We start from the raw sequence: 13,942 nt of genomic DNA, 5'->3' as shown, positions 1-13,942 counted from the left end.
AATGTTTGTGGATCTCTACCGGTGACACCTGCGCCACCTGAGCCAAAACTAAAAAAAACTCTAGATTTCCGCCCGCGGCTTCGCCCGCTTTTTCAAAGGAAAACCCGCATAGTTCCCGTTCCCGTGGGATTTCCGGCATAAAACCTATTCTATGTGTTAATCCAAGTTACCCTCTATATGTGTGCTAAATTTCATTTTAATTGGTTCAGTAGTTTTTACGTGAAAGAGTAACAAACATCCATACATCCATATATCGCCGCCATACAACTAAAACCAATTAAATCGAAATTTTGTCAAAAATTACTTATGAATGCCAAAGTAACTACTTAAAATTTTGTGTTCTTACGTCTGCGTAAACCCATTAATCGCTAAGTCTTATAGTTTCGCTGCTAGCTAATAAGAAAACCAATTATTTGAAGCATTTCAAACGATTGTTTTCAAATACAAAACATTAAGCAGATGTAACTTGACTGCCGACATATTTGTCTCCAATGATTATCAGTTAATCTGATAAAGTTGTTTTTCTTCAGGGAGAGCTTATGAAATAGGTACTCTATTTTTCACTCAGTAACAACCATTTACTAAGATTTAAATCTCCATACTAGATTAAAATGGTCCAATAAAAGCTATTAAAACAGTTTAATTGATTATACCTGACGAATTCCATTTTAACAATACAATCTAATCGTCTAAGAAAATAATGTATATCTAAATAATGGTTTTTCTCTCATGATACTTATTCACGGATGCAACCTAATCTCTACAGCGAAAAACGATTAAACCTGATTAATTTGTTTTACCTGACGAATTCCACAATATTATATATATATTACATGCGTAAATTAACTGTATTTAATTTGACAGTATACGAGAGTGCTCTTCCAAACAATGCATATTGTTTCACGTGGTCAGAAGTAAATGGAAAATAATTTGGAAAATCCAAAAGTGCACGCCTCATAATTTTTTTTTTAATAAATATTTATTTTAATTATTATTTTTGTTTATTTAATAACAATTAAACCACATCGAATCAGACCCTGAAAAATGAAAGGGTTCTATTCCTGAGCATACTCAAGCGTAAGAGAAAAAAAAAGACTCGATTAGTAAAGTATTTCGGTCGCTATCGTGTTAACAAGAAAAAGGATCCGCACATACAGACACACGGACGTCCAAGACAGAACTTTTTTAAACTGTTTTTTAACTAGTTTAAATAACAAAAATGACATCAAAAATATCATGAACGTTAAAAATAGTGTTTTTTCTTAATATGTGTGTGTATGTATTATCTTACAAGTGCAATGTATGATACATAAAGACATTTTAAGTTTGAAAAATCAGATGTTTTGCGCGAAGTGACAGTAGTACCCACCTCAACGCTTCGCTTATGAGGCGTGCAAAAGGTAGCGCGGAAATAGGTACTATTTTATACCACTACTTGTCGAATTGCATTCCAAATTCTGTGACTGAAGTAAGCCTATTTTCTTATAAGTGGTCACCACCGCCCATAAACACCTGTAACACTTCTAGTGTTACAAGTGCTTTGCCGGCCTTTCATGGACAAATAAGCTCTTTTCTTGAAGGCCCCAATGTCGTAGTTGTTCGGAAACACCGCAGGTGGTAAATTGTTCCACAGTTTCACCGTACGCGGAAGGAAGTTGCGGGTGAAGCGGACAGTGGTGGAGCGCCAACCATCCAGATGGTGCGGATGAAACTGGTTTTTACGGCGTGTGGTCCGGTGGTGGAACTGTGCGGCTGGTAAAAGGTGGAACAATTCCTCAGAGCACTCCCCATAGTAGATTCTGTACAGTATACAAAGAGACGCAACGTCTCTTCGCACTGACAGTGGGTCGAGCCTATCGGAAAGCCTACGGTCATCGACAATTCGAGCTGCTCGACGTTGGATGCGGTCAAGAGGAAGGAGTTGATACTGTGGGGCTCCGGCCCAGAGATGAGAACAGTACTCCATATGCGGTCGCACCTGAGCCTTGTACAGCTGAAGTCGGTGGGCCGGCTTGAAGTACTGTCTCGATCTACTGAGCACACCAAGTTTTTTCGAGGCTAATTTAGCCTTCGCTTCCAAATGACTGCGGAATTGAACGTCACTCGAGATTTCAACTCCGAGGATTCCGATTTTCTCTTAAACCGAGGTTCTACGACAAATGGGGTATTTTTAGCGGTGAACGCGCAAACCTGTGTCTTTAAGGGATTGAACTCGACAAGATTAAGTTCGCCCCAATCCGAGACTTCTTGGAGAGAAGACTCGACTTCAGACACAAGTTTGTTTCGACTCTCATTGAGGCTTTCCTTTGAGGTGTTTGCACGGCCGGGATAAAGAGCATCCCCCGTACTGTCGTCTGCATAGCAATGAATGTTACTGATTTGTAACAGATCATTGATATGCAGAAGAAACAGTATAGGAGATAGCACGCAGCCTTGTGGGATACCAGCATTCACATGAAGAGGCTTAGAGCAAGAACCGTCGATAACGACCTTAATGCTCCTCTCTTCCAGGAAGCTGGCAACCCAATCGCATAACCTCGCAGGAAGTCCGAAAGATGGTAAGATTTGCTGCAATTATGCAGCAAAGGTGTCATACCAGAGGAGTACCATCCCTGGTTCAACAATTTGAATAGCAATGTTGTTTGTAAAGACAGGGTACCTGATGGCACAGTCTCTGATGACGAACCTACGATATCTGCGGATGATGACTAACAACAACCCAATTCAAAATAGTTTATTTTTGTTGCTATCCTAAGGTATTTTATTTTTACTGTCTTAATTATCTTAATTTAATTTTGATTATAATTGTAATGACATACAGGTTTTACCTAATTAGAAGATGAAAATGCTTAGTCATAAACAAATGACATAATTGTGTTTAGAATTTAAGCTTATCAAAGTAAAAAAACCCTTGTTTGATTTTCTAATTTGATTATGATTATTATTTCAATTACTTACCTATTCTCGCTACCCAGAATATGAAAGTGCTTAATGTAACTATAAACATTGAAGTAATAAAATATTTTATTTCGAATTTGAAGGTTTATTTTTTCCCAAAAATCATTTTCCCATGGGAATTTCGTGATTTCTTTTTTCCAAGCAGGATTATCAAAGGTACATTTATGTAATATGTAAGATTAGACGTCTTGCTCAATAATATTGGCTTTGCTTTGGTATGTCAGTCAGTCGGTTGGTTGGTCATTGGTCACTCAATATAAGTCAGTTTTTCCTTTATTTACATACTTTTTTTGGCACCTATTACTGACATTTGAAGCGCAATTTTATTGTTATTTGAGCTAATTAATCTAAATTGTACTTAATTAATTAATTCGAGTTAAAAATTGAAAACAAATGAACGTACTGAAATTCTAATAAATTACTTGCTTAACTGTTTAAACTCTTTAATTTTCTGCAGGGAAAACCAATTATCTTGATACATTTTCACTTGTAACTTCACAAGGGACAGCTGTATAGGATTTTTTTATCATGGTTAGTCTTAATTAACTAAAAGTAAAAACTAATTTCTCGGGATTTGCTGTATTCCTATTACCTTATTATTTATAGACATTTATCAGTTCTCAGGGAAAACCAATTAAATGGTTCACCTTGTGACAATAGTTGAAAATTTTATTATAAAGCAATAATTTTTTTAAACCTCAATAGACATATTGTTTAAATAGAACATTTATCAATGTACTGATGCTATGAAGTAATAATAACAATATAATACTACAAAGGGTATTTTCAACCCCATAAACTTTGTAATCGCGATATCTCGGTTTTCATTTTTTATGATTTAATAATTAATAATTGGTTTTAGTTGTATGGCGGTGATATATTTTATTTTTTAGATTTGGTCTTGAATATTACACGTATCATCTAATAGAAGATTGGTAATTTTGCTTTATACGCACCCTTAAATACATTATTAAAATACCTTACTGAATATTTTAAAAGTGAAACTTTTATTACATCGTCTCAAACTTTTTGGTCTGTGTAGCGCATGTCGCGTGTATCGCGACCGTCACGCGACATGCGCTACACAAAGCAGTGTTCGGAACCGTTCGAACAGTTTCACTTTTACCGTGGTTTCATAAAACCACACAACATTTTTTTTAATATGTAGGTACTTCATTTCGATAAAAAAAAACATTTGCGGACAGTTTCGTTCAGTTCGTTTTCGCATAGGATATAATAATTAATTGACTGACTGATGCTTAGATTTTTCGTATCCATACTAATATTATAAATGCGAAAGTAACTCTGTCTGTCTGTATGTTACTCAATCACGCCTAAACTACTGAACCAATTTTCATGAAATTTGGTAGGGAGATATTTTGAAAGGACATAGGCTACTTTTTATCCCGGGAAAATGACGCAATCCCGGAAATCCCACGGGAACGGGAACTATGCGGGTTTTTCTTTGACTACGCGGGCGAAGCCGCGGGCGGAAACCTAGTTACTTATATATGTATAGATAGTTACGTTGAAATTTGAATTTGAATAGTTACGTAATAGGAAAATATTTCTATTTTTGTATAAAAACAGAGAATAAAACTGTTTAAGACCAAAAATTATATAAATAGTCACTATAGCAGCCATACAACGATTTTTTCAAATAATTATCCTAATCGTTTGCCTAGCTATTTCATGAAATGATTGGATTTGATGCAGGCAGTTAATTAAACGGAGACAACCTATTTGGCTACGACTTATAACTTTTAACCATTACAGGCGGTGGCTCTCATAAATATATTTTTCTGTATCTGTCTGTTTGTCTGTTTATTCCAGCTAATCTCTGGAACGGCTGGACGTTACTCTGTCTGGTAGATAGCTGATGTAATAAGGAATAAATTCGGTTACTTTTATAATTCCTCGCGGACGAAGACTATACCTAAGCGAAGCTCCTCACTACGGACTATATTACTGAGATTCCCCACTATAATAAAAAAGGTATCACATGGAAAACATAGAAACATAGAAAGATACCGATCTACTCTTTACTCTATAAATCTACTATGTACTTAATAAGACTTATATTTTCAAGGCAAAATGTTCACGACGCGACGGTGATACAGAAGGTATTATGCATGTACCGTGGACATTGTCCCTTGTCGCGTAAGTAGGTATGTACATATTTACATTAAGCGTATATCTAATATCTATGGTATATTGAGTGTCTATGTTCTGTACATATGTTTTATTTATCACTAGGTATATAGTATAAAACAAAGTCGATGTCGCTTCGCTGTCTGTTCCTTCTTCGAGGGATTTTTTTTGAGGAAGGTTTTAGTTTGTTTGTTTTATAATTGAGTGTAACCATGAGTGTTTTTTCTTTTCGGGTTGGAAAATTGAGCTTTTTTCAGGTAGGAATTAGTATAATAATTAGGAGTGCGAATCTTATTAAAAAAAAAGGATTTTTATGCGTATTTATTTAAATAAGACATAATATGAAATACATGAGAACTATTAAATAAGGAAATGACAAATAGTAAAATAAAATTTCGAAAATTTCTTATAGCGATACGCTAAGGCGATACGTGAAAAACAAAAACAATAGTAGGTAATATTTATTTAATCTTCAACTCAAAGATATAATAATCAACTTAAATATAACTTATTTCGAAATAATCATATTAAACTCTTTAAATAATCATTATCAATTTTAACTTAAATTATTAAGAAGTGTATCAAAAATGAAGGAACTAGCTGGACAGTAGAACTGCAAACAGCAATCTGAAAAAAAAATAGTTGTTTTAGTGAAAAGAATGTTTGAGTTGGATCGACCACAAAAACCGTCTGATTACTAGGCTACTATAAATAACTAAAGCATCACTGTATAAACAATTAATAAATAAATTCATATCTACACTAATATTATAAATCTGAAGAGTTAAATCTCAGGAACACACAGGCTGATTGTCCATTTATCGAAGAGGGCTATAGCCTATAGGCTATATAGTTATATACCTTCAGGCTAGTAGTAAATTCTAAGGACATTAAAAACATACAGACGATAGTTACTAAATATTTAATGAAGATCCTGACACGTTTGTTTCGCCTCTCGTTGAAAACTGGAGTTGTCCCTAAGAGTTGGAAGCTTGCCAACGTTCAACCCGTTCCAAAGAAGGGCAGTCGGTCAGATCCTACTAACTATCGTCCGATTTCAATAACCTCCATACTCTGCAAGACTATGGAGCGTATATTGAACAATCGGCTCCTCATGCACCTGGAAGCCAACGACCTGTTGAATGACCACCAGTACGGTTTTAGGCGTAATAGATCTACTGGCGACCTCTTAGTGCATGTGACACATCTTGTAGGAGAGGCCGTTGAGGAATTCGGAGAGGCCCTTGCGGTCTCTTTGGATATCTCAAAGGCTTTCGATAGGGTTTGGCACGAGGGTCTTCTAAACAAGCTCCCCTCTTATGGAATTCCAAGAGACCTTTGCACTTGGATTGCTGACTTTCTGCGGGACAGGTCCATACGAGTTGTTGTTGATGGTTGCTCTTCAGAGCCAATGTCGATCAATGCCGGCGTTCCGCAGGGGTCCGTTCTTTCGGCAACACTGTTTCTTCTGCACATAGACGACATGATTGCTCCGAATATGTTCAGTTATGCAGATGACAGCACTATTGTCGAAAGATACAAGTCCAGTGCCCGCACTTCAAAGGTTGAGACCGAATCTCTTCGGGAGGACATGATTGTTCGCTTAAACCTTACTCTTCAGGCTGTGTCCGATTGGGGCGATGCCAATCTTGTAGGGTTTAACGCATCCAAAACTCAAGCGTGTCTGTTTTCCGCAAAACGGAGTCCTATAACATCCACTCCGATCTTCCGAGATGTGCCTCTAGCAATAGCCGACTGTCTGGAGTTGCTTGGTGTCACTTTATCTTCTACACTCAACTTCGGTCAGTTTATTGAATCCAAGGCCCATCTTGCCGCCAAAAAGCTCGGAATTCTGAACAAGGTCAAGCAATACTTCACACCGGGACAGCTTCTTAATCTTTACCAAGCTCAAGTCCGCTCGTGTGTGGAGTATTGCAGTCACTTGTGGGCAGGCGCGGCTAGATGCCACCTTGGAGCTTTGGATTCAATTGAAAGACGTGCCAAACGTATTATTAACAACTCTCCCTTAGTTGATGCTCGACTCTTGAGTCTTGAGCACCGTCGTGAGGTGGCATGTCTTTCGGTGTTCTACAGGTTGCACTTCGGTGAGTGTGCGTTGGGTTTACACAACTTAATTCCCTCATCTCCATTCCTCAATCGTAACTCGAGGCGTGCCGAGGGGTTTCATCCTTTCATTGTGGATATCCCCAACATTCGAACTCGTCGCTTCGAGTCTTCTTTCATAATTAAAACAGCCAAACAATGGAATTCACTCCCTACCACTATTTTTCCTGAGCAATACAACCTGGACCTCTTCAAAGCTAGGGTGAATAGGCTCCTCCTAGGCAGACGTGCACCCAAGTAGACCACATCGCCGCTTTCCATCAGGTGGGATTGTGGTCAAACGTCTGCCTATCGATTATAAAAAAAAAAAAAAAAAAAAAAAAAAAGATATTCCGTAAATGAAAAGTTGAGTTAGGTTGAGCATAATGAATATTTAAAATAAAATTAGTCATCGTACGTATACATCCTACTTTATATAATGCTATGCTATCTGCATGCCAAATTTCAGTCCGATCTTGATAATTTGATAATATTTACAGCACGCGGTCGAAGCTGTGGGCGGAAAGCTATACAGGGTGTCCCAAGAAGTATGGATGAACTGAAGCCAGGAGGTAGAGGACCTAGAGGACTATCCGAATCACCCCTATGTGTGTTATGCGATTTTTCGTATTTTCGGAGTTATGACTCTTTTTTCAATTTTTCACCTATCGCCGAGTACGATGATATTTTCACTCATGGTGACATCAATTATTGCGGAAGATGCTTGATTTTTTTTTGTGTGCTACGCTGAAAGATAGGCCAATTCAGTATGGTAATATTTACTATCGTTAGATCTTTGAATGGAATAAAAAAAGGATGAAATGCCAAGAAAGGTAAAATTTCCCGGTATGTTCACCACTTCAAGGGCCCGTAAAAAAATAAAATCACATAAAAAATGTTTTCCGTTTGGCTTTTAAAAACTTGCTCTATCTATCAGGTAGCTACCCTGAAAATTTCATTTTATTATTCAGAAGGCTTCAATCGAAAAATTGAAATCTAAATGTGGTAAGTGCAAAAATTTTATTAACATGATCATTAAAACCAATAAATAGGTGTTTAATTACCAGAATTTTTTAAAATAACCCCGCTGTTGCTCAGTGCAAGTGCGACATCACCGTAAAAAGTTGTCTTTTAAATGTCTGAATGCCCTTTTATCATTTTTAATGGTTTCTTCTGCTACTATGAATTTCCGGGTTATTCGGATGGGGGTGATTCGGATAGCCCTCTAGGTCCTCTACCTCCCAGCTTCCGTTCATCACTACTTTTTGGGACACCCGTATAATATGAAAAGACTTACATAAATCTTCTTCCTTCTGAAGTGGATTCATTCCGTTTTCTTGTCTTTCATAACTATTGACTGATCTAATTTACGGCAATCTATAAGAAAAAAATATGTTAGTATGATCCACAGGTAGGTAGGTATGATCTATTTTAAAATAAAACCAGCCAATTATGATATATTTAAGGCTGCAGTCTAGCAAAATTGCGTTTTCAACAAGTTATTTGACAATTTTTTCCCGGCTAATGAAATGATAAACTGATTTTTTTTTTTCTTGTTTATCAATTAGTGTTATATACGCAATGCGCGTGAATTTTTTCACATTTATAAAGTTACTTTATGTTACCTTAATCAGGCCTTCAAGATAAGTCTCTTTCCCCCAAAATCATTTCGAGCTAAGTTTGTGCACTCACTACGTTGCAACCGATTACAATTTACACAATCTGATCAGCGCATTATTATCCTTATATAGTCGTTATTAAAAACTGCTGAATACAATTGCCGAAAAACTTATGATTTTCTTAATTAGAACGTTATAAATTCATTAAATTTCCCATTTTTTGCCTCACAAAATCGATTGATAAATACTGCTAAAAGTTATTTTTTCCATTAATTTATTCGAGTTGGTTGAAGACCAATCAGTATTAATCCTTTAAAAAAATTTTTTTTTGAATTTTGATAATTCTTTAAATATTAAAAAAATATTTAAAATAATAAGGAAAAATCCTAGCGAATTTCTTTAGTCGCGCTCCTTGGGCCGGAGCGTTATGACGTGTGCTCTACGCTCGATTTTCCTTCATACCGAAGTGAAAGTTGCTCTACTTCATTAAATTTAATATTTTTGTTAATTGATTATTTTTATCTTAGTTTTGTGCAAATATTCGTATTTTTAAACATTTGATTTCGATATGGAAAATAAACGAAAAAAATACGCGTGTAACTACTAGAAAAAAAATTATCTTCGAACATAAAGTTAATGAAACCAAATAGATTGCAAAGGTGATTGGCAACAATTTCTTTATTTTACGGGGTGTCAGTAAAGGGATGTATATTTCTTTAAAACTAAAGTAAGCTCATAAATTTTCTTATAATATAATTTTTTTGAAGTTCCAAAAATGTTTATTTTTCGTTTGAGAAATACGAAATATAATATAAACTTGTATTGAGAACTTGAACTTCCCAAGTTCATCCGGGGAAATCCCCATACGGGGAAAATGATTTGTTTACTCCAAAATTGATCCGAGGTGTTTTAATTTTTTCTTCTAGTCATTTTCAACGTAGCGGCATGTTGTTTGATTATTAATTTTGTAACTTAAATACAGGATGTTGGTTTTATATTCTGATCTTACAGACGCGCTGACAAATTTTGTCCACCATTTCTAGTTTAGTCTACCAACTCTAAGTACCAATATTAAAACGAATATGGATTATCATCACATCATCAAAATTCAGTGGGGTTGAGAACTAAACAAACAGAAGTAACAGAGACGCGAAGAATAAAAAAAGAGGACGAAAACGATAATTCGTTGATGCTTTCCCTTTTCGACGTATTGTTAGGGTACATCACCAATCTGCAAAAAACAAAACTGATGATTCCCAATTGCTGATTAAAAATGAAAAACAAATAATCGACAACAGTGGTGAAAATTTGCTGATCACAATGAAACATCCTTCAGTGGTAGCAGATTTACTCATTTAAAATGTATCGGTGAACAGCGTAAAGGAGAGGAGGACAGGAAAACATTATGAATGTGGATGGTGGATTGTATACAGGGTGTAATCGATAAGTATGTGCAGGCGATTATGACGTTATTATTGCAGGTATCAAAAAACTTAAAACTGATATCGAAATTACTTTACCTAATGAGCAAAATGACAATAATAACTTTTTAAAAGTATAACGAGAAATATCTAAAAAATTTACTTTATACACTTGGGAGTGTATAAAGTAAATTTTTTTATCAAAAAGGGAAAATGGGACTAGTAGAAGTTAATTATGTCTAATTCCGGCAAAAGACATGAATGCGGAAGATGCGGTTAAAAAAAATTTAATATTTGAAATACAATGCAAAAAATAACACTTTTGTCATAGATAAGAATCATGACTATTTTTTCCAAATTCAGGGACAACTAAACGTTGCAGAAGCAGAAGTCTGCTTATTTGCTGTTTGGACTGGAGTGAATCATTCGTTAAAAATAGAATATATAAAAAAAGTATGTAACGTTTAGGCAAAATAAAATGATGGACCATTATCAAGATTTTACATAAATTGCCTACTGTCAGAATTGATTGATTCGAGACTTCAGCATTCGATGCCCATCAAGGACCCATCCTATATCATTCAAGCGATTTAAAAAAAAGAGATAAATCCAGTGCAACCGATAAAGCATCAGAATGCTAGCAAAATATTTATTAGGTTTATCAATATAAATCTATATATTATACATAATATAATAAATCTGTAGAAGACGCGAAGACTGACATCCGCGCGGACGGAGTCGCGGGCGGAAGCTAGTCAGAAATAAATATCTTTTGTTTTCATTTGCGTATTTTTCTATTTTATAATTTTTTAACACAAACATTACATATTTTTTATTAAATACAAAATTTGTTTATCCGTTTTATTAGTTAAACTGAACAACTTTCACTAAGAAACTTAGGTCGAAAAAAATGTATAGAGTTATGCATTTTGTATGGAAAGCTTATTTTTTTTTATATTTCGTCCAAATTTCTTTGTAAAAGTTGATCAGTTATATAAACATGAAGTTGAAGATATCAATAGAAAGTATTCGCAAATTTTGTGTACTGATAAAAAAAAATCACCCGGTGTAATTTTCACGAAAATTGTTTCAAATTGTCATTTTTGGTACTTATTACGAATATTAAATTATATGAATGATTTAATTTTTAAAAATTAAGTGGAGCAACTTTCCCTTAGTACATTTGTATTATTTACATATAGGATGACAGGATGCATTTGTTTGCACTACTAGACCAAGCCCTTAAGGAGACAAAATATATTTAAAACCTGTTATGTTTGGTTGCGGAAAAATAAGATTTCCTTCTCCTATAAAATCAGCAAATATATAAAGTAACAGGCAGAACCTATTGTTAAATATATTATGTAGATTTATTTGCGTATAATTATTATTACGTTCATTCAGAATGTTATTACAGTTATAGTAGAGCCAATTTAATAGGCAACATTTGACGTCTATCAATTTTATCTTCGAAGAGAGGTAACCTGCATAAAAACATCGATTAAAGTGAATTAATCGATACTGACTTGAAACATTTGTCAATCGAACTTGAAACACATTTATTAATTTATGATGATTTTTATTCACAAGTAATCAATGCATTCGATTCTAGATGTCAGATTTCGATTTTTAGAGTAACGTCTCTGGTATTTAAAAAGAAAAAAAGTTTATTGACACAAAATTGTAGCGACGTCAGATCTTTAGTTCAGAAATTGTTTATTATGTTTAGAATGGTTTATCAGTAAAATGAAATCTTAAAATTACTTGTATCGGTCATTATTATTATAAATATGTAATCGTATTTGAAAAAAGTTAAGCAAATGTGCAGTTCTAACAAAACGAAATATCATGTTATTCTATGTCGTCGTTACTAGGTTACCTACATTGTTGAATTTTGTTGAACTGTCAAATGTTGCCTATTAAAATGGCTCTGGGCTCTACTATAGTAGCTTGCAGTCAAGCGATTAGCTGTAATTAGCGCACAATAATAATTACAGGAATTTGATGTTTTTGGATATATATAATGTTTTTTTTTAATAAAATAAAGTTTATTTGGCTCAAAATACACAGATAAGATTATAAGTTTAAACAATCAAATGATGCCAGGTTAAGCCTCTTTTATTTAAGAAGGTGATTCGTCTCTTGCGCGCTAGCTCATAGATATTGAAGAATGTGCTTTACAATTTGCATGCATGATGCAATACATATTATTATATTATGCAATGTTTAATGTTGAACTTACCTTCTAACAATTGATCCACTTCTTTCTCGTAAACTCTGGCCACCCCACTCATTAAAATTGAGGAGGTGTTTACTGATACTTGTCTTAAAGATAAAATTTTTGACCTGAAAAATCAAAATTTGGTTAAAAATAACGTAAAATTTTATTCGAGCAAAGTGGTTGCTGAATGAGGTGAAATTCTTTGATTAAAATCATGTGCAGGTTTAACATTAAATTAAAAGTTAAAACTATTGGTAAAAAATTTATAAATGCTTTTTTTTACAATTTTCTTCAAATATCTATACTATATCTCCCACCACTCGCGGCGCTGGCGGCGGTACCACGTGACGGGCTTAAAACTAGCACCATCAGCCATCTAGCGACTTCACGGGGAAAAAGGCGATGTACTCTCTCATAATGGACAACGGACATCAAACGGAACACATAATATCATCTATCCATCCATCCATACTTACAAACTTTCTCGGTTATATTAGTATGATGATAAAACAATGTATTTAACTTACGTGACTCTTTCATAGTCGACATTTTGATCTTTATCAATGAATATTCGATAGCGGCCCGCCACCCAAACTTTTTTTAAATCATTATCGATTGGCATTGCTATTAAAATATATTGGTCAAAATATAATTTTAATTTTGAATTCAACGCAAAACGTTCTTGTTTTTCACTACACTTCGTCTGATTGGAATTTGGAACAAAAATTACAGATTAAAAATAAAATCTGTTTGAACCAGCACATTTTTTTTTTCTCAAACGTTCTTGATGGTTTTTAATTTCAAATTAAATATGTAATAATAAAACAAAATACTTAATTTTTTATTTTATAAATATCTGGAATATAATATATATTTTATAAACTTAAATGAATCCATTTTACAAAATTATTTTTTTTATTCCCAAAATAATTTTTTGTATTCGGAATATTTTGAAAATGGAATTTTACACACAAAAGTATTTTTCTTTCGTACCTACTTCGTAAGTATTACCCAATAGTATTACTGTTGTATTACCCTATATACAGTACTAGCTTACCGCCCGTGGCTTCGCCCGCTTTGTCTAAAAACTAATAAATTATGTATATGTACTAAAACCTTCCTCTTGAATCACTCTATCTATTAAAAAACCGCATCAAATCGGTTGCGTAGTATTAAAGATTTAAGTATACAAAGGGACATAGGGACAAAGAAAGCGACTTTGTTTTATACTATGTAGTGATTACTAGTAACACATAAACTTATAATTTTCTTCTAGATGCTTATACAAACTAGCATCTTGTTTTGGTAGGTAACAGGTGTGTAGCTCCCGCTCTTACGCCGTATCAATAATTATAGGTACGAAGCCCTCTAACATGTGTATATTATAGAAACTACGTTTACAATTATTATTATAACGCGCTTCGCGGTTTCACCCGCGTGGCTCCGCTCCTGTTGATCTTACGTAATGG

Source organism: Colias philodice, chromosome 1 (genome assembly GCF_061535455.1).
Source record: "Colias philodice isolate Cphi_HAF_F1 chromosome 1, ilColPhil1 Martin Lab GWU primary, whole genome shotgun sequence".
NCBI lineage: Eukaryota > Metazoa > Arthropoda > Insecta > Lepidoptera > Pieridae > Colias > Colias philodice.
The sequence above is the reverse complement of the archived record's forward strand: the minus strand, read 5'-3'. Positions refer to the sequence as shown.